Source organism: Trachypithecus francoisi, unplaced genomic scaffold (assembly GCF_009764315.1).
Source record: "Trachypithecus francoisi isolate TF-2019V2 unplaced genomic scaffold, Tfra_2.0 Contig01579, whole genome shotgun sequence".
Taxonomy (NCBI): Eukaryota; Metazoa; Chordata; class Mammalia; order Primates; family Cercopithecidae; genus Trachypithecus; species Trachypithecus francoisi.
In genome coordinates this window covers 31,263,504-31,283,353 of record NW_022681442.1, presented here as the reverse complement: position 1 = coordinate 31,283,353, position 19,850 = coordinate 31,263,504, and the positions used below count along the sequence as shown (strand labels likewise).

The window sequence follows — 19,850 nt, the reverse complement described above, 5'->3', positions numbered from 1 at the left end:
AAAAGTCCCTATGGATTAAATGATTGAACAGTTTATTATTCTATGATATGTAACAGGCATTTACTAAACTAACATAAATTTACATACATCGAAATGCACAGATTACAGGAATTTATTTTTTTAAAGTAAAGACCTGTCTAATGAGTCATCCTACACTCGTATACCTTCTGTGGCTATAGTACTTTATAGAATTATATATTATGTTCAGAGTAATGGTCCTGAGGCATTACAGTGTGCTGAATCAGTTAAGAGAAGATTTAATTATGTTCATTAGACTACTTATTAAAGCACGAAAATGGACTGAGGCAATTTAGAGAGAGTTCAAACAAAAAGTGTCTTCTCATTAACCCATAGTTAATCAGAAGGTCAATTAACCAGCATGCTCTGTTCCAAGATTTTAGTTTTTAGACTTCTTTTTCTTTACAACGATGACAATATTGCTGATCTAAATCCCAGCCATTTTACATGTATACTGCTGTCATCAATGGATTATTTATCCCTCAAACAATATGAAATGCTTCTACCAAAACAATCGCTTCAGAGATAGAAAAACAATCGTTTAAATACGAAACAGACTTGAGTGAGCTAATATTGTGATTTTTGCTTTAAAACACTCCAGATGTATTCTATTGAATAATGTGCAATTAAAAAGCAAATTAAAAATAAGAAATAGCCAGACATGGTTGCCCACATCTGTAATTCCAGTACTTTGGGAGGCCGAGGTAGGGGAATAGCTTGAGTCCAGGAGTTTGAGATCAGCCTGGGCAACATAGTGAGATATCATCTTTACAAAAAATAAACAAAATTACTCGAGCGTAGTGGTGAGTGTCTGTAGTCCCAGCTACTCGGGAGGCTGAGATGGAAGGATCACTTGAACCCAGGACATGGAGGCTGCAGTGATCAGAGATTGCACTGCTGCACTCCTGCCCGGGTGACAGAGTGAGACTGTGTGTCAAAAAATAAAATAAAGTAAAATAAAATAAACAAAACATAGCAGAAAGTCCTCTTTTATTCACTGTACCTGATAATCTAAAGCTAAAGAAAATTCCTTGAGATTTTAGTGGATACATAAACTGCTTCAACTCTACAGAGCAATAAAGGAAGATTTAAGAGGGTTTGGTTGGCCGGGCGCGGTGGCTCAAGCCTGTAATCCCAGCATTTTGGGAGGCTGAGATGGGCGGATCACAAGGTCAGGAGATCGAGACCATCCTGGCTAACACGGTGAAACCCCGTCTCTCCGAAAAAATACAAAAAAAAACTAGCCAGGCGAGGTGGCGGACGCCTGTATTCCCAGCTACTTGGGAGGCTGAGGCAGGAGAATGGCGTAAACTCGGGAGGTGGAGCTTGCAGTGAGCTGAGATCCAGCCACTGCACTCCAGCCTGGGTGACAGAGCGAGACTCTGTCTCAAAAAATAAATAAATAAATAAATAAATAAATAAATGGGTTTGGTTATGCAATATTTGATTGTCTCATTCAGGGAGAGTTTTAAGCTTGGCCTGTATACTAAATCTGTATATTCATTCATTCATTTGAACTTATTCCAACATTACAATGTTCTTTCACAGAACACCTCACATTCCATTCATTTTCCTTAAATTGGTAAGGAAATATTATTTTATTTTATTTTAATTTTTTGAGACAGAGTCTCGCCCTGTCACCCAGGCTGGAGTGCAGTGGGGCGAGCTTGGCTCACTGACCTCTGCCTCCCGGGTTCAAGCAATTCTCCTGCCTCAGCCTCCCAAGTAGCTGGGACTACAGGTGCCCGCCACCATGCCCGGCTGATTTTGTATTTTTAGTAGAGACGGGGTTTCACCATATTGGCCAGGCTGGTCTCGAACTTCCGACTTTGTGATCTGCCCGCCTTGGCCTCCCAAAGTGCTGGGATTACAGGAGTGAGCCACCACGCCCGGCCTATTTATCTATTTTTGAGACAGTCTGGCTTTGTCACCCAGGCTGGAGTGCAGTGGCACAATCTCAGCTCACCTCCTGGGCTCAAATGAATCTCCTGACTCAGCCTCCTGAGTAGCTGGGACTACAGATGTGAGCCACCACACCCGGATAATTCTTTTTTTTTTTTTTTTTTGGTATTATTAGTAGAGATGGGGTTTCACCATGTTGATCAGGCTGGTCTTGAACTCCTGACCTCAGGTGATCCACCTGTCTCAGTCTCCCAAGGTGGAAATCTTATTTCTTTGACCATGAACATCTCCTCAGAAGTTATCATTGTCCACAATAGCATTTCCATTTTGTGAAAAAGCTAGAACCCCAATATCCTCCTTTCATGGCACCTTGGATTAGAGGTTCTCTTTTATTTGTCTTTTACCGGTTACCTCCTTTCATTGGTCATTTAAGTCAATCTTTTAGAAACATTATGTTTTATTCCTTTCTCTCTGCTGGTTCTCCTTTACTCTCTCTCTCTCTCTCTCTCGTTTATTTATTAATTATTATTTTAAAGAGACAGGGGTCTCCCTATGTTGCCCAGGCTGGTCTGGAACTCCTGGACTCAAGCAGTCCCCCTACCTTGGCTTCCCAAAGTACTGGGATTATAGGTGTGAGCCACCGCACCAGGCCGCTTCTCATTCTTTTAAAACACCTTTCCTCATTATTCAAACTAACAACATAAACATTTGCATTGAGAACATAGCACACACCTAACAATGTGTGTGGTGAGTGTTCAAGGGACAGGAGTGATCTGGGCTTAGAGCTTGCAGTCAAAGAGCTCACAGTCTAGTTAGGGAGACAGCAAACATATCAGAAAAAACAAGACAAGGAGAACATTAACAGTAAACCACGGGATCCTGGCTGCCAGTGTAACTCTAGAGTTCAGAAAACCAAGCAGCTAGAAGAGTCAAAGTAGAGAAACAGGCAGGGCGCAGTGGCTCATGCCTGTAATCCCAACAATTTGGGAGGCCGAAGGGGATGGATTATTTAAAGTCAGGAGTTGGATACCAGCCTGGCCAACATGCTGAAACCCCCGTCTCTACTAAAAGATACAAAAATTAGCCAGGTGTGGTGGCAGGCACCTGTAATCTCAGCTACTTGGAAGGCTGAGACAGGAGAATCACTTGAACCCGGGAGTCGGAGGTTGCTGTGAGCTAAGATCGCATCATTGCACTCCAGCCTGGGTGGCAAGAGTGAAGTTCTGTCTCAAAAAAATTAAATAAATAAATAAATAAATAGATAAGAAAGAAAAGAAAAGAAAGCCACACGATCATCTGCCAGGAAATCTTATGCAAATCTACCAAGGTGTACATTCTTATTTCATCTGGGGCCTGAGGGCAGCTATTAATATGAAGGGAGAGCAACCAGACGACCAGACAGATTGGTGAAATTATGTAAATATATCTTTTTTTTTCTAGCCATATTAATTTGGCTGGATCACCAAACATGCCATTGAAAAAGATGTGTCCAGGTACAAATATCAGAAAAGCCTGTGTGTGAATGCTTGTGTGTGTGTGTGTGTGTGTGTGTGTGTGTGTAAGACAGAGACAGAGAGAGACTTCACCAGGTGGGGACAAATCCAAAGGTGCATACTCAGAACACCACTACAGCGATCCAACATAAACCGATGTGTCATTGGGTATAAATATCCTTATTTAAGAGATCAGATCTGTTGATTAATGCTAGACTCATGGGTACCATATAAAACAGAACACTTTCCAAGAGGTATCTGACAGTGCCTTGTATCCCAGATAGATCTGTGCTTATCAAAAGTCACACAGTGATTTGGAGACCACCATAGTTTCACTCTGACCAAGACTGTCATACAGTCTTGCTGGTTTCTAAGCTCAGCAGGAGGCTTACTCATGTCCAGGCACTTAGTCGGTTTATTCTAGTTTCACGAAGTGGAGGTTTTTGATTTCTGATGTGGCACAGATGCTCCACCCCGTGCTTCTCCAGTGATATTTTCTGAGCTCATCCAGGTTTTACCAGGTTTTAATGGGGCGAGGACCCTTCCTCACTTAAAAAGTAAGGAAGTCGTGCCCCCTGTAGGACAAATCGTTAACTGCAGGCTCGGTGATCTGCGAAAACAGTGTTCCGTGCCTTTTGGAGCACTATATTGTTTATGTCCACAATGTGGCGCTGCTGTTCTGTGTCATTTTAGGGCCAGTTTAGGGTAGGAAAGAAGGTGACCGGAAGAATTAGAAGGTGTAGGGGAGGGCGCCATGGAAGTAGGGAAAGGAGATGTTAGGAAGAAAGCTAGTGGGCTACTTCTGCCAGATAGGGGTTCCCTAGCACCCCAAATCTGTCCCATTGCAATTAGGAAAGTTATCTCCTAGTCCAAGGAATTAATCCAGTAGTTCCCAAATCTGGCTGACGGGCAGAATCGCCAGGAGAACATTTTTAAAGATACAGATTCCCAGATTTTATCCCAAGAAACTCTGATTTATAAATTTTGAGAGGAACCCAGTCATCTGTCTTTTTAAAGAGCTTTTTCAGAAGATTATTGGTGTGTTGTTTATCTAAGATTTAGAAGGGAAAAAATATTTTAAGGGGAACCAGTCCTAGTCCTCTCAGGACTCTGTGAATCCAACTTCTTCTTTTTTTTTTTTTGAGACAGAGTCTCGTTCTGTCACCCAAGCTGGAGTGCAGTGGTGCGATCTCGGCTCACTGCAACCTCCGGCCTCATGGGTTCAAGCGATTCTCCTGCTTCAGCTTCCGGAGTAGCTGGGATTACAGGTGCCCACCACCACGCCCAGCTAATTTTTTTGTGTTTTTAGTAGAGACGGGTTTCATCATGTTGGCCAGGCTGGTCTCAAACTCCTAACCTCAGGGGATCCACCCACCTTGGCCTCCCAAAGTGCTGGGATTACAAGCGTGAGCCACCACTTACAACTTCTATTTTTTGATTTAATAAAAACAAATTACTGAGAATCTATCGATTCAATTAGTTCTCTAGGAAATAAGAGCACTATTTAGGGAGGAGGCCCATCTATATCCATCAGGAAGGTACCTCCTAAATGAACCTCTGTTCAATGTTTTCTCCAGCCTATTTTGGGCAAAGACTTTGTGACCCAACAGATTCACAAGTCCCTAGTACTGGACCCCACTGTCTCCCTTCTATGTACCGAGGGTCTCAGTGGGGAAAAGGGGGGGCTGGCTATCTTTGGCATCATTCAGAACTCGGTTTGAATCCTAACTCAACAGCTCATTCACGACTGGACATTGTAAGTTACCTAACCTTTCTGAACCTTTATTTATAATAGGGGACAATCATAGCTCCCTCTGAAGGCCGATGTAAGACTCAAATGAGATAATATAAAGTCCTTAGCACCCTGCCTGGTGTGCGGTGTTCAATAAATGTTAGGTATTGATAGTAGTGGTATTAGCCTTATCACTTTTTCTGCTGCATTGATCTCTAGGACTTCTCTCCCATGCCTTTTGAATCTGATGGCTCTCTATGGACATGTTCTTTTTTTTTTTTTTTTGAGACGGAGTCTCGCTCTGTCGCCCGGGGCTGGAGTGCAAGCTCCGCCTCCCGGGTTCACGCCATTCTCCTGCCTCAGCCTCCGGAGTAGCTGGGACTACAGGCGCCCGCCACCTCGCCCAGCTAGTTTTTGTATTTTTTAGTAGAGACGGGGTTTCACCGTGTTAGCCAGGATGGTCTCGATCTCCTGACCTCGTGATCTGCCCGTCTCGGCCTCCCAAAGTGCTGGGATTACAGACTTGAGCCACCGCGCCCGGCCTGGACATGTTCTTTTCACGTCCTAATGCCCTGCTTTGAGGAGAGTTGCTTGGCCTTGTCTGTAATAACCTATAAAGAAAGGAAAGTAAGGCCGAGCGCGGTGGCTCAAGCCTGTAATCCCAGCACTTTGGGAGGCCGAGACGGGCGGATCACGAGGTCAGGAGATCGAGACTATCCTGGCTAACACAGTGAAACCCCGTCTCTACTAAAAATACAAAAACTAGCTGGGCGAGGTGGCGGGCGCCTGTAGTCCCAGCTACTCGGGAGGCTGAGGCAGGAGAATGGCGTAAACCCGGGAGGCGGAGCTTGCAGTGAGCTGAGATCTGGCCACTGCACTCCAGTCCGGGCGACAGAGCGAGACTCCACCTCAAAAAAAAAAAAAAAAAAAGAAAAAGAAAAAAGGGACATGGATGCAGCCGGAAACCATCATTCTCAGCAAACTATCGCAAGAACAGAAAACCAAACACGGCATGTTCTCACGCATAGGTGAGAATTGAACAATGAGATCACTTGGACTCGAGAAGGGGAGCATCACACACCGGGGCCTATCATGGGGAGGGGGGATGGGGGAGGGATGGTATTGGGAGTTATACCTGATGTAAATGAGGAGTGGATGGGTGCTGAAGAGTTGATGGGTGCAGCACACTAACATGGCACAAGTATACATATGTAACAAACCTGCACGTTGTGCACATGTACCCTAGAACTTAAAGTATAAGAAAAAAAAAAAAGAAAAAGAAAAAGAAAAAGAAAAAAGAAAAAAGATATCATCGGAACTTAACCTTAGCAGTTTTCAAAATTCCATCATCAGGAGCACATATGAAAGTATAGTTTCCTGAGTGACTACAAAATTCTGATTCGGTAAACCTGTGTGGAGCCCAGGAAACTGTACTTTAACCCGCTCCCCCGGCACCCTCACCCCGCTAGATTACACATTGAGAAACATGGCCTTAAAAATTCCCTAGTTCCAGCTGGGCGCAGAGCTCACACCTGTAATCCCAGCACTTTGGGAGGCTGAGGCAGGCGGATCAGTTGAACCCAGGAGTTAGACACCAGCCTGGACAACATGGTGAAACCAAATCTCTACAAAAGTACAAAAATAAAAATAAAAAATTAGCTGGCCGTGGTGGTACATGCCTGTAACCCCAGTTACTTAGGTGGCTCAGGCAGGAGGATTGCTTGAGCCCAGGAGGTCGAGGCTGCAGTAAGCCGTAATTGCTCCGCTGCACTCCAACCTGGGCAACAGTGTGAGACTCTGTCTCACAAAAATTAAAAAATAAAAAATTGCCTAGTCCCAAGGTATCAAACTTAAAAGCTTTCAGAGGCCAAGCAGATAATGCACATATGTGAAGAGGCAGGGTATAAGGAAAAGAGGAGAAGAGCTTACCAAATAGAATGGGAAAGTGCATCCCAAGAAATGATGATTCATAAATTTTGAGAGGAGCCCAGACATCTGTTCTTTTTAAAAAGTTCTCCGGGCCGAGCACGGTGGCTCACACCTATAATCCTAGCCCTTTGAGAGGCTGAGGTGGGTGGATCACCTGAGGTCAGGGGTTCGAGGGCAGCCTGGCCAACATGATGAAACCCCGTCTGTACTAAAAATACAAAACTTAGTTGGGCGTGGTGGCAGGCGCCTGTAGTCCCAGCTACTTGCTCAATGTTACTTAAGTAGCAATAGAGCTGTGCTCAGAGCCTCACTCCAAGGAAGCCCTGGCTCCCAGGCCATGTTACAGCCTCAGGAATAGAAGCTTTACCCCTTTGGGCTCAAGGATAAATTGTATTTGTTGAGAAAATTGTTTCAAAATGCATTTTAATTTAATTCCAAAAAGTAAAGAAGATAAACAGTAAAGAGAATTGTGCTCTTACTTCCTAGAGAACTCACTGAAATAGATTATCAGAAAGTTTGTTGTTACTGAATTGAGAAATAGAAACTGTGTTCATGGAGTCCTTGCACGGCTGAATCTCCTTAAAATAGTTTTCCCTTCTTAATCTTGAATAAACAAGGTACCAATAATCTTCTGGAGAGCTTTTTATTAATTTATTTTTATTTTACTTTTTGAGATGGAGTTTTGCTCTTATTGCCCAGGCTGGAGTGCAATGGCACGATCTCGGCTCACCACAACCTCCACCTCCTGGGTTCAAGCGATTCTCCTGCCTCAGCCTCCTGAGTGGCTGGGATTACAGGCATGTGCCACTACGCCCAGCTAATTTTGTATTTTTAGTAGAGACAGGGTTTCGCCATGTTGGCCAGGCTGGTCTCGAACTCCTGACCTCAGGTGATCCGCCCACCTCGGCCTCCCAAAGTGCTGGGATTACAGGTGTGAGCCAGCATGCCTGGCCAACTTTTTATTTTATTTTTTTAAGATAGTCTCACTCTCGCCCAGCCTGGAGTGCAGTGGCACAGCCTTGGTTCACTGCAACCTCCACCTCCTGGGTTCAAGTGATTCTCCTGCCTCAGCCTCCCCAGTAGCTGGGATTACAGGCACCTGTCACCACGCCCAGCTAACTTTTGTATTTTTAGTAGAGATGGGGTTTCATCATGTTGGTCAGGTCGGTCTTGAACTCCTGGCCTCAAGTGATCCACTCGCCTTGGTAGCTTTTTATTTTCACCTACACTAAAAAAAAGTTTAAAAATGCATTCAATGGTCTGAAGTTGTTTCACTGATTAAAACTCAAATCCCCATTTTCTAGAAAGGCATCCCATAGCTAGTTGCAAAAATAAACATGAAAGATGCAGAGAATAATATGCATCAGAATCATCCTCTATATCTTGGGGCTGATTGAGATTTTTTTTTTTTTTTTTTTTTGAGACGGAGTCTCGCTCTGTCGCCCGGGCTGGAGTGCAGTGGCCGGATCTCAGCTCACTGCAAGCTCCGCCTCCCGGGTTTAGGTCATTCTCCTGTCTCAGCCTCCCAAGTAGCTGGGACTACAGGCGCCCGCCACCTCGCCCAGCTAGTTTTTTGTATTTTTTAGTAGAGACGGGGTTTCACCGTGTTAGCCAGGATAGTCTCGATCTCCTGACCTCGTGATCCGCCCGTCTCGGCCTCCCAAAGTGCTGGGATTACAGGCTTGAGCCACCGCGCCCGGCCATGATTGAGATTTTATGGGTCCTGAAGCTTATACAATTTGAGGAACCCTCTTTAAGAAAAAGAATACAGCCGGGCGCGGTGGCTCAAGCCTGTAATCCCAGCACTTTGGGAGGCCGAGACGGGTGGATCACGAGGTCAGGAGATCGAGACCATCCTGGCTAACATGGTGAAACCTCGTCTCTACTAAAAACACACAAAAAAACTAGCTGGGCAACATAATAAGACTCTGTCTCTAAAACACAGAAAAGAAGAAAGTGGTGATGGGTGCCTGTAGTCCCAACTACTCAGGAGGCTGAGGCAGGAGAATGGTGTGAACCCGGGAGGTGGAGCTTGCAGTGAGCTGAGATCGCACCACTGCACTCCAGCCTGGGCAACAGAGAGAGACTCTGTCAAAGAAAAAAAAAAAAAAAAGAAGAAGATATATGAATAGCAAATAAGCACAGAAAAAGATGTTCAACCTCATTAGCCAGTAGAGAAACGCAAATTAAAACCTCAGTGATACTACTACACACTTACTACAAGAACCATTATCCAGATGAGTGTGTTGGCAAGAATGGGAAGCAACCAGAACTTTCTTCTTTTCTGTTTTTTAGAGACAGAGTCTTACTATGTTGCCCAGGCTGTTTCAAACTCCTGGGCTCAGGTGGACTCGGTGGCTCACACCTGTAACTCCAGCGCTTTGGGAGGTTGAGGCGGGTGAATAATCTGAGGTCAGGAGGTAGAAACCAGCCTGGCCAACAAGGTGAAACCCCATCTCTATTAAAATTACAAAAAATTACCTGGGTGCGGTGGTACACGCCGTAGTCCCAGCTACTTGGGAGGTTGAGGCAAGAGAATCACTTGAGCCAGGAGGTGGAGGTTGCAGTGAGCTGAGATCACACCACTGCCTTCCAGCCTAGGCGGCAGAGCGAGACTCCATCTAAAAAACAAAACAAAACAAAACAAAAACTCCTGGGCTTAAGCAATCCTCCTGCCTTGGCCTCCCAAAGTGCTGGGATTACAGGTGTGAGCCACTGCACCTTGCTGCAACTAGAACTTTCATACATTGCTGGTAGAAATGTAAAATGGTACAATCAGTTTGGAAAAGTTTGGCAGCTTCTTAAAATGTTAAGCATACACCTACTATGCTCCCAGCCATTCCATTTCTAAGTATTTATCCCAAATAAATGAAGACGTAGATCCATTAAACACTTGTACTAAATGTCCACAGCAGTTTTATTTGATTTATTTTCATTATTTTTAAATTTTTAAAATAGAGATGGGGGTCTCACTATAATCCCTGCTCTTTGGGAGGCTAAGGCGGGCAGATAAGCTGAGATCAGGAGATCGAGACCACCCTGGCGAATATGGTGAAATCCCATCTCTACTAAAAATACAAAAATTAGCTGGGCATGGTGGCGCATGCCTGTAATCCCAGCTGCTCTGGAGGCTGGGGTAGAAGGATCACTTGAACCCTGGAGGAGGAGGTTGCAGTGAGCCGAGATTGTGCCATTGCACTCCAGCCTGGATGAGAGTGAGACTCCATCTCAAAAAATAAAATGAGGCCGGGCGCGGTGGCTCAAGCCTGTAATCCCAGCACTTTGGGAGGCCGAGACGGGCGGATCACGAGGTCAGGAGATCGAGACCATCCTGGCTAACACGGTGAAACCCCGTCTCTACTAAAAATACAAAAAAAACTAGCCGGGCGAGGTGGCGGAGCGCCTGTAGTCCCAGCTACTCGGGAGGCTGAGGCAGGAGAATGGCGTAAACCCAGGAGGCGGAGCTTGCAGTGAGCTGAGATCCGGCCACTGCACTCCAGTCCGGGCGACAGAGTGAGACTCCGCCTCAAAAATAAATAAATAAATAAATAAAATAAAATAAAATAAAATAAAATAAAGTAAAATTGTAGAAAATGCAATGAAATCTTTCCCCCGGACTACCACACTAGCTTCCTAAATGGTTCTCTCTCCTTCTTTTCTTTTCTTTTTTTTTTTTTCTGAAATGGAGTCTCACTCTGTCACCCAGGCTAGAGTGCAGTAGGGAGGCCTCGGCTCACTACAACCTCTGTCTCCTGGGTTCAGGCGATTTTCCTGCCTCAGCTTCCCAAGCATCTGGGATTACAGGCATGCACCACCACACCCAGCTAATTTTTGTACTTATATTAGAGACGGGGTTTCACCACGTTGGCCACGCTGTTCTTGAACTCCTGACCTCAAGTGATCCACCAGCCTTGGCCTCCCAATGTGCTGAGATTACAGGTGTGAGCCACTGTGCCTGGCCTCTCTGTTTCTTTTCTATCACTCCTCTAATCCACTCTTCATGCAGCATTTTTTTTTCTAAAATATAAAGCATATCATGATGCGAATGTTCTTCTGCTTAAAACCCTCCTGTGGTTTCCAATTGCTCTTAGAATACAATGCAAATATCTGGTAGAGCCCAGGCATGGTGGCTCACGTCTGTAATCCCAGCACTTTGGGAGACCGAGGCAGGCAGATCATCTGAGGTAAAGAGTTCGAGACCAGCCTGGCCAACATGGTGAAACCCCATCTCTATGAAAAAAAAAGTACAGGCCAGGTGTAGTGGGTCACACCTGTAATCCCGGCACTTTGGGAGGCCGAGGTGGGCGGAGCAGGAGGTCAGGAGATCAAGACCATCCTGGCCAACATGGTGAAACCCCATCTCTACTAAAATACACACACAAAAAAATTAGCTGGGTGTGGTGGCACATGCCTGTAATCCTAGCTACTCAGGAGACTGAGGCAGGAGAATCGCTTGAACCTGGGAGGCGGAGGTTGCAGTGAGCCGAGATTGCGCCACTGCACTGCAGCCTGGGCTACACAGTGAGACTCTGTCTCAAAAAAAAAAAAAAAAAATTAGCTGGGCGTGGTGGCAGGCACCTGTAATCCTAGCTACTTGGGAGGCCAATGCAGGAGAATCACTTGAACCCGGGAGGCAGAGGTTACAGTGTACCGAGATCATGCCACTGCACTACAGCCTCAGTGTCAGAGCGAGACTCTATCTCAACAAGTAAATAAATCAACCAACCAACAAACAAACATCTGGTAGGCACTTCCTGATCTAGCTTATTCTACCTCTCTGACTTTATCTCCAGTTACCCTCCACTCTTTGCTTACCATCTTCAGCCATACAAATTTTTTGGCTCCAAAAACCTGCCTAACTTGTTCCTGCCTCTAGACCTTTGTGTTTACTGTTCTTTCACTCGGAATGTTCTTCCTTGGATCTATACCTAATGCACCTTCCTATCTTTCAGGCCTCCCCTCATATATCACCTCCTCAGAAATGACTTCTGTGACAGCATCTGAAGTAAGCCTGTAGTCAGTCCCTATTTATTATAATTTCATAGCATATATTATCTGAAGTTATTTTGCCATTTGTTCATTATCTGTCTCCATCTCCCAACCACCACCTTCAAGACAACAAGAATTAGTTTCTTTCTTCTTCACAGCTGTATCCTTAGTGCATAGAGCAGTGTCTAGCACATCACAGGCACTCACATGTTCATTGAATGAATGAATGGGTGACCTTCAAGCAGTCTGGAAAGAGAGCAGTCAGTTCTCTCCTTAAATGTTTTCAGAGAAAATTCCACCATTTTTCTGACAATAAAAATGAAGCCCAGCGTCTAATAACATTTAGTTGTCAGAATGGTCCTCCTAATATCCAACCTAATCCTTCCCAAAGCAATTTCTGTCCTGTCTCTTCTCATTTGTCTGGTGCTCAGTGGAATAACTAAATTGCCTTACTATGGTCAATAATAAATGTACTAGGCCTTCTCAACAATAATTCTACTTCTCATGATATCTCACATTGCTGTTGTCTCTGGTCCTTGTCAAAGTTCTCAGTCTCAAGTTTCGTTTGTGAAGCCCAGTATTCAACCCAAATATTACTGCTTGAAATAGCCTACATAAGAAAAACTCAACGTGTAAGTACCTACTTAAAAAGAGCAGTCCTATGTCACCTACCTCTTATTAAATTTCTTTATCTGGCCAGGCACAGTGGCTCACGCCTTTAATCCCAGCACTTTGGGAGGCTGAGGCAGGAGAATCGCTTGAACCCAGGAGGCAGAGGTTGCAGTGAGCCGAGATCTCACCACTGCACTCCAGCCTGGGTGGCAGAGCGAGACTCCATCTCAAACATAAAAAACAAAAACAAAAACAAACTATTTATCTATAGATTCTACATCATGTGTTTTCATAATGGCCTTTTGTGAAAATGCTTGGACCTTCTCAAGAACCTGTAGGTTCAAATGAGAAGTTTTGAAACATCTTAAAGGTTGTAGCTCCTAGAAAAGCTACCCAACATTGCTGGCCCACCTGTGGTTTGGCCACTCCACGCAAAGCAGGGTACAGGTACAGGGTCTGAAATTCCAGTGACCCAGAAGAAGGTTGAATGAGTAACCATTAAAAGCATACTTTGTTTTTTTTTTTAAACGGAGTCTCACCCTTCACCCAGGCTGGAGTGCAGTGGCATGATCTTGGCTTACTGCAATTTCCACCTCCCAGGTTCAAGTGATTCTCATGTCTCAGCCTCCCAAGTAGCTGGGATTACAGGTGCACACCACCACACCGGGCTAATTTTTGTAATTTTAGTAGAGATAGGATTTTACTGGGTTGGCCAGGTTGGTCTTGAACTCCTGGCTTCAATCGATCCACCCACCTCAGCCTCCCAAAGTGCTGGCATTATAGACGTGAGCCACCGCACCTGGTCAAAAGCATACTTCAGTGAGAAGCTATTAAGACTAAAAAAGTGGGCTTTGGGCCAGCTGCAGTGGCTCATGCCCGTAATCCAACCACTTTAGGAGGCCAAAGGGGAGATCACTAGAGCCCAGGAGTTCGAGACCAGGCTCAGCAACACAGAGAGACCTGCCACCATGGTCTCTACCTAAAAACTACAAAAATTAGTGGGGTGTGGTGGTGTGCACCTGTAATCCCAGCTACTTGGGAGGCTGAGGTGGGAAGATTGCTTGAGATCTGGAGGTCGAGGCTGTAGTGAGCCAAGGTTGCACCACTGCACTCCAGCCTGCGCAACAGAGTGAAACCCTGTCTCAAAAAAAAAGAAAAAGAAAAGAAAAGAAGAAAAGAAAAGTGGGCTTTAGGGGCAAATCTTAAAGTTTAGGTGGGGAAAAAGTAAATAGAACTGAGGATCCCATAGACTGCACGAGCCAAAGTTATGACGAGACCTCAGTTTTGTTGAACAGTATAGCACTGTGGTTAGAATAAGCTCTGGAGTCAGACACACCTAGGTTCAAATCCTGCCTCTGCCACTTACCTACTGTGTAAATCTGGGCACCTTACCTTGCCTCTCTAAACCGTGGTTGCTTCACTCATAAATGAGGGCAATGATATCGCATCCCTCTAAGAGTCGTGAGATTAAACGACTTCATTCATGTAAACCCCTTTTTAGGGTTGTGGGAATTGCTCAATACATTTATTTGAGTTACTACTATGAATTCTTTTTTCTTTTTTTCTTTTTTTTTTGAGATGGAGTTTCACTCTTGTTCTCTTGTTGCCCAGGCTGGAGTGCAATGGCGCAGTCTCGGCTCACTGCAACCTCTGCCTCTCAGGTTCAAGCAATTCTCCTGCCTTAGCCTCCCAAGTAGCTGGGATTACAGGCATGTGCCACCACACCCGGCTAATTTTGTATTTTTTCAGTAGAGATGGGGTGTATTATAAACAACTATAAGCCAGCGTGTATGAAAACTTTTATCAAATGAACCACCTTCCAGGAAAAAACATAATTTACCAAGACTGACTCAAGAAGAAAGAAAAACCCTGAATAATCCTATAACGAGGCATTAAAGCAATAGCTAAAAATCAAGTCCAGGTGATTCCACCAGTGAGTTCTTGCATACATTCAAGGGCCAAATGATTCAATTTATGCAAATCAATTCAGAGTACAGAAAAGGATAAATCACTCCCAATGAATTTTGTGAAACTAGCAGAATTCTTATAAAACTTGACAAAAACTTTATGAATAAAGAAAATTATAGGTTATAGTCACTCAGTAATATAGGTGCAAAATCCTAATAAAGTGTTAGAAAACTAAATTTAATAATGTTCAAAACTGACAATACTTTATGACCAAGTTGGGTTTATCTTAGGAATTCAAGCTTGGTTTAGCACTGGAAAATTCCCCAATATAATTCAAAATATTTGTATATTAATGAAAGACAATATGTTTATTTACTACATGGTTACAATGCATATGATAAAATTCAACATCAATTCATTGTTTAAAAAATAATTAATTAATTAATTTTAGTTTTTTCTCTTTTTTTTTGAGATGAAGTCTCACTCTGCCGCCAGGCTGGAGTGCAGTGGTAGCACATTCTCAGCTCACTGCAACCTCCGCCTTCCAGGTTCAAGCGATTCTCCTGCATCAGCCTCCTGAGTAGCTGGCACTACAGGCATGCACCTCCACGCCCAGCTAATTTTTGTATTTTTTAGTAGAGACGGGGGTTTCACCATGTTGCCCAGGGTGGTCTCGATCTCTTGACCTCATAATCTGCCCGCCTCGGCCTCCCAAAGTGCTGAGATTACAGGCGTTAGACACTGCACCCGGCCAATTTTAGCTTTTTCTTTTTTTTTTTTTTTTTTTTTTTTGAGACAGAGTCTCGCTCTGTCGCCCGGGCTGGAGTGCAGTGGCCGGATCTCAGCTCACTGCAAGCTCCGCCTCCCGGGTTTACGCCATTCTCCTGGCTCAGCCTCCCGAGTAGCTGGGACTACAGGCGCCCGCCACCTCGCCCGGCTCGTTTTTTTGTATTTTTTAGTAGAGACGGGGTTTCACTCTTAGCCAGGATGGTCTCGATCTCCTGACCTCGTGATCCGCCCGTCTCGGCCTCCCAAAGTGCTGGGATTACAGGCTTGAGCCACCGCGCCCGGCAGCTTTTTCTAAAGAGAGGGTCTTACTCTAAAGAGAGGGGCTGGTCTCAAATTCCTGGCTTCAAGTGATCCTCCCACCTTGACTTCCCAAAGTGAATTCATTATTTTAAAAATCTTTTATAAAACTAGACATAGATGTGAACTTCCTCAACCTGATAAAACCTCTACAAAGCTCTTTGTATTAGTTATCCATTGAGGCATAACAAATGACCCCAAAATTTGATAGCTTAACACACTTAAACACATTTATGATCTCACACAGTTTCTATGGGTGAGAAATTCGGGCAGCTTAGCTGAATGCTTCCAGTTTAGTATTTCCCATGATGTTGCAGTCCAGAACATTGGCCAATACTGCAGTCATCTGAAGGTTTGACTGGGGCTGGAGGATCCTCTTTCAAGGTGACTGACTCAGAGCTGGCAAATTGATGTTGGTTGCCAGCAGGAGGACTCCTTGCTGCGGTGACCCTTCTGTAGAGCTGCTTGAGTGTCCTCCACACAGCAGCTGGCTTCCCCAGAGCAGGCAAACCAAGAGAGAGCAAGATGGAAACAATATCTTTTATAACCTAGCCTGAGAAGTCACACACGACCATTTCTGCAATATCCTATTACACAGGTCAGCCCTCTTCAGATATGGGATGTGAATATCATTAGACAAAGATCATTTGGAGCCATATAGAGACTGGCTATCACAATTTCATGTCGTATATCTTCTTTCATGGTGAAACGCTAAAATTATTCCATTTCATAAACAAGACAAAAGTTGCCACTATCATCATTTCTATTCTATTGAACTAGAGGTTTTAGTTGACACAGTAAAATTGAACAACAAATAAAAGGAAGAGACAGTCACTATTTTCAGATCCCATATGTCAATATAAAAAATGCAAAAGAATATCCCACAAAATGTTAGAATTAAAGTGAGTAATGTTTCTGAATACAAAGTGAATATTAAAGAATAAATTGTGCTAGCAACAATTGGAAAGTACAATTTCAGGACCAGGCTCATCACCCTCCCACCTTTTGGAGTCTTCAGTGTCTATTATTTCACTCTGTGTGTCTATGTGCACTCACTGTTGGCTCTCACTAATAAGTGAAAACATGCTGTTTTCTGCTTTCTGCTTCAGAGTCATTTCAATAAGGATAATGGCCTCTAAAATATCATATTTAATGATGAAATATTAGAAGCATTTCCACCAAAATAGTATAAGATCAGGAGGCCCATTACTATCACCAATATTATATTCAAGTTTAGTCAATGCAACAAAAGAAGAAAAAGAATACAGAAATATAAATATTGAAAAGGAAAGGCAATTTGGTAATATGTATTAACATTTTAAGTATATATATTCACTAGTTTTAGGTGGCCAAGTGAACACATACAGTTTTCCCTCTCACTACTGGAACCCCACCCTATTATAATGATGACAAATAACATATAAATAAATAAAACTTACAGTGGTCAAAAAAATGAAGGGGCCCATCAGCAAATGAAGATTTCAACCAACTTTTTGAAGTTAGAGATAAAGAAAGGGTAATGAAGCCAGGAAGAAGCAGCTACTGCCTAGGGTTTGTGTGGAGGGGGTGGCAGCCAAGGGCACTGGGTAGTCCACAGGATCCAGGAGGAGCTTTTAGCTGGAGGCCCCAGATACAATAGAGGGAGCAAATGAGATGTGGGGGTTATTGATTAAAAGTCTGTACATAGAACAGCCGGCCCATCAATGTCACTCTCCCTTCATCAGTCAAGCACCTGCCCCTCCAGTAAATAATTGATGAGTTCCCCTCAAAATAACTCAAATGGCTCAATAAGAAAGGGTTCAATACATAGAATGCAGGCTCTGGCATCACAGAACTTTCCATCATCTGTTGTGTGCGATTTGACCACCCAGATAAAAGGTTCCAAAGTGATAAAATCTGAGATTATACAACATCTGAATGTGAGTACAAGGTTTGCTGCAGGATTTTGGGGGGTATTTTGGTTGTTGTTGTTGTTGTTGTTGTTTTGAGATAGGGTCTCACCCTGTCTCCCAGGCTGGAGTACAGTGGTGTAATCTTGGCTCACTGCAGCCTTGACTTCCCAGGCTCCAGAGAACCTCCCACCTCAGCCTCCCAAGTAGCTGGGACTACAGGCATGAGTCACCATGCCAGACTAACTTTTGTATTTTTGGTAGACACAGAGTTTTGCCCTATTGATTAGGCTGGTCTCAAACTCCTGAACTCAAGTTTTCCACCCGCCTTGGCCTCCCAGTGCTGGGATTACAGGCGTGAGCCACTATGCCCGGCCTGCTGGAGTTTTTAGAGTGAAATGTTTAAAGGTATATGTCGTATATGTTATGGTTGAGTTATGTCCTCCCAAAAGATATACTGAAGCCCTAAGCTCTAGTACCTCAGCATGTGACTTTATTTGGAAATAGAGTTGTGGCAGATGTAACTAGTCAATTTAACATGAGGTCAAGCTGGGCGCAGTGGCTCAAGCCTGTAATCCCAGCACTTTGGGAGGCCGAGACGGGCGGATCACGAGGTCAGAAGATCGAGACCATCCTGGCTAACACGGTGAAACCCCATCTCTACTAAAAAAATACAAAAAACTAGCCAGGTGAGGTGGTGGGCGCCTGTAGTCCCAGCTACTTAGGAGGCTGAGGCAGGAGAATGGTGTAAACCTGGGAGACGGAGCTTGCAGTGAGCTGAGATCCGGCCATTGCACTCCAGCCTGGGCAACACAGCGAGACTCTGTCTCAAAAATAAATAAATAAATAAATAAAATAAAATAAAAATAAAAAAAAAACAAAAAAAAAACATGAGGTCATGCTGGAGTAGTGTGGGCTCTTAATCCAACACAAATGGTGTCCTTCTAAGAAGAAAAGAGGCCAGGGCAGTGGCTCACACCTGTAATCCCAATACTTTGGGGGGCCAAGATGGGACGATCGCTTGAGGCCAGGAGTTTGAGACCACCCTGGGCAACATAGTGAGAGCTTGTCTGTAAAAAAATATAAGAATTAGCCAGGTGTGGTGGCATGCACCTGTAGTCCCAGCTACTCAGGAGGCTGTGGCAGGAGGATCACTTTTTCCTAGGAGTTTAGGGCTGCAGTGAGCTATGACTGCACCACTGCACTCCAGCCTAGGGGACAAGCGAGACCCTCTCTCTAAAAATAAATAAATAAAAATTTTAACAATGAGGAGGAAGAAGAAGATGGAATAAGGAAGAAGAAAGGAAGAAGAAGGAGAGGAAAGAAGAAGACGACCACAAAGGAGGAGGAGGAGGAGAGAAAGAAGGAGAGAACACCGTGTGATGACAGAGGCTGAGAGTACAGTGATGTGTCCACAAGCCAAGAAATGCTGTGAATCACCAGCAACACCAGATGCTAAGAGAAAGTCTTGGAACAGATTCTTTCTCTGAGCCCCCAAAGATGAACCAATCCTGCTGACATCTTAATTTTGAACTTCTGCTCTCTAAACTCTGAGAGAATACATTTTGGTTGTTTTAAGCTTCCCATTTTGCAATGCTTCATAATACAGCGGCAGCCCTAGGAAATGAGTACATCTTCCGCATTAGTTTTCTATATCAAGTTGTTTTTTCTCAGGCATAGTGTATTTCTTCCAATCTTGGCATCCTTGAAAAGCCAGTGGAAATGGAATAGCAAAGTAAAAAGGAATGGGTTAACCAGGACCTCTCAGTCACTGATTACTTCCTGCCTAGACTTTATTTTTATTTATTTACTTTTTTGAGGCAGAGTCTCACTGTATCACCCAGGCTGGAGTGCAGTGGCACAATCTTGACTCACTGCAACCTCTGCCTTTTGGGCTCAAGCAATTGTCATGCCTCAGCTTCCCAAGTAGCTAGGATGACAGGAGTTATAGGAGTGAGCCACCACACCTGGCTAATTTTTGTGTTTTTTTAGTAGAGATGGGGTTTCACCTTGTTGGCCAGGCTGGTCTCAAACTCTTTTTTTTGTTTTTGTTTTTGTTTTTTTGAGACGGAGTCTCGCTCTGTTGCCTGGGCTGGAGTGCAGTGGCGCGATCCCAGCTCACTGCAAGCTGGGCCTTCCGGGTTTACACCATTCTCCTGCCTCAGCCTCCCGAGTAGCTGGGACTAACAGGCGCCCGCCACCTCGCCCGGCTAGTTTTTTGTATTTTTTTGTAGAGACAGGGTTTCACTGTGTTAGCCAGGATGGTCTTGATCTCCTGACCTCGTGATCCCC

The 19,850-nt window shown here is 44.3% G+C and overlaps 1 long non-coding RNA gene across 1 annotated transcript in view; it reads right to left on the bottom strand.

Annotated features, from left to right (window-relative positions):
- Positions 1–15,701: 15,701 nt before the first annotated feature.
- The window catches only part of LOC117068498, a 35,216-nt gene continuing 31,067 nt past the window's right edge, over positions 15,702–19,850 (bottom strand). The window contains exon 3 of the long non-coding RNA XR_004431154.1: positions 15,702–16,156. This is a non-coding gene — a long non-coding RNA (uncharacterized LOC117068498). The remainder of the gene's footprint in view (positions 16,157–19,850) is intronic.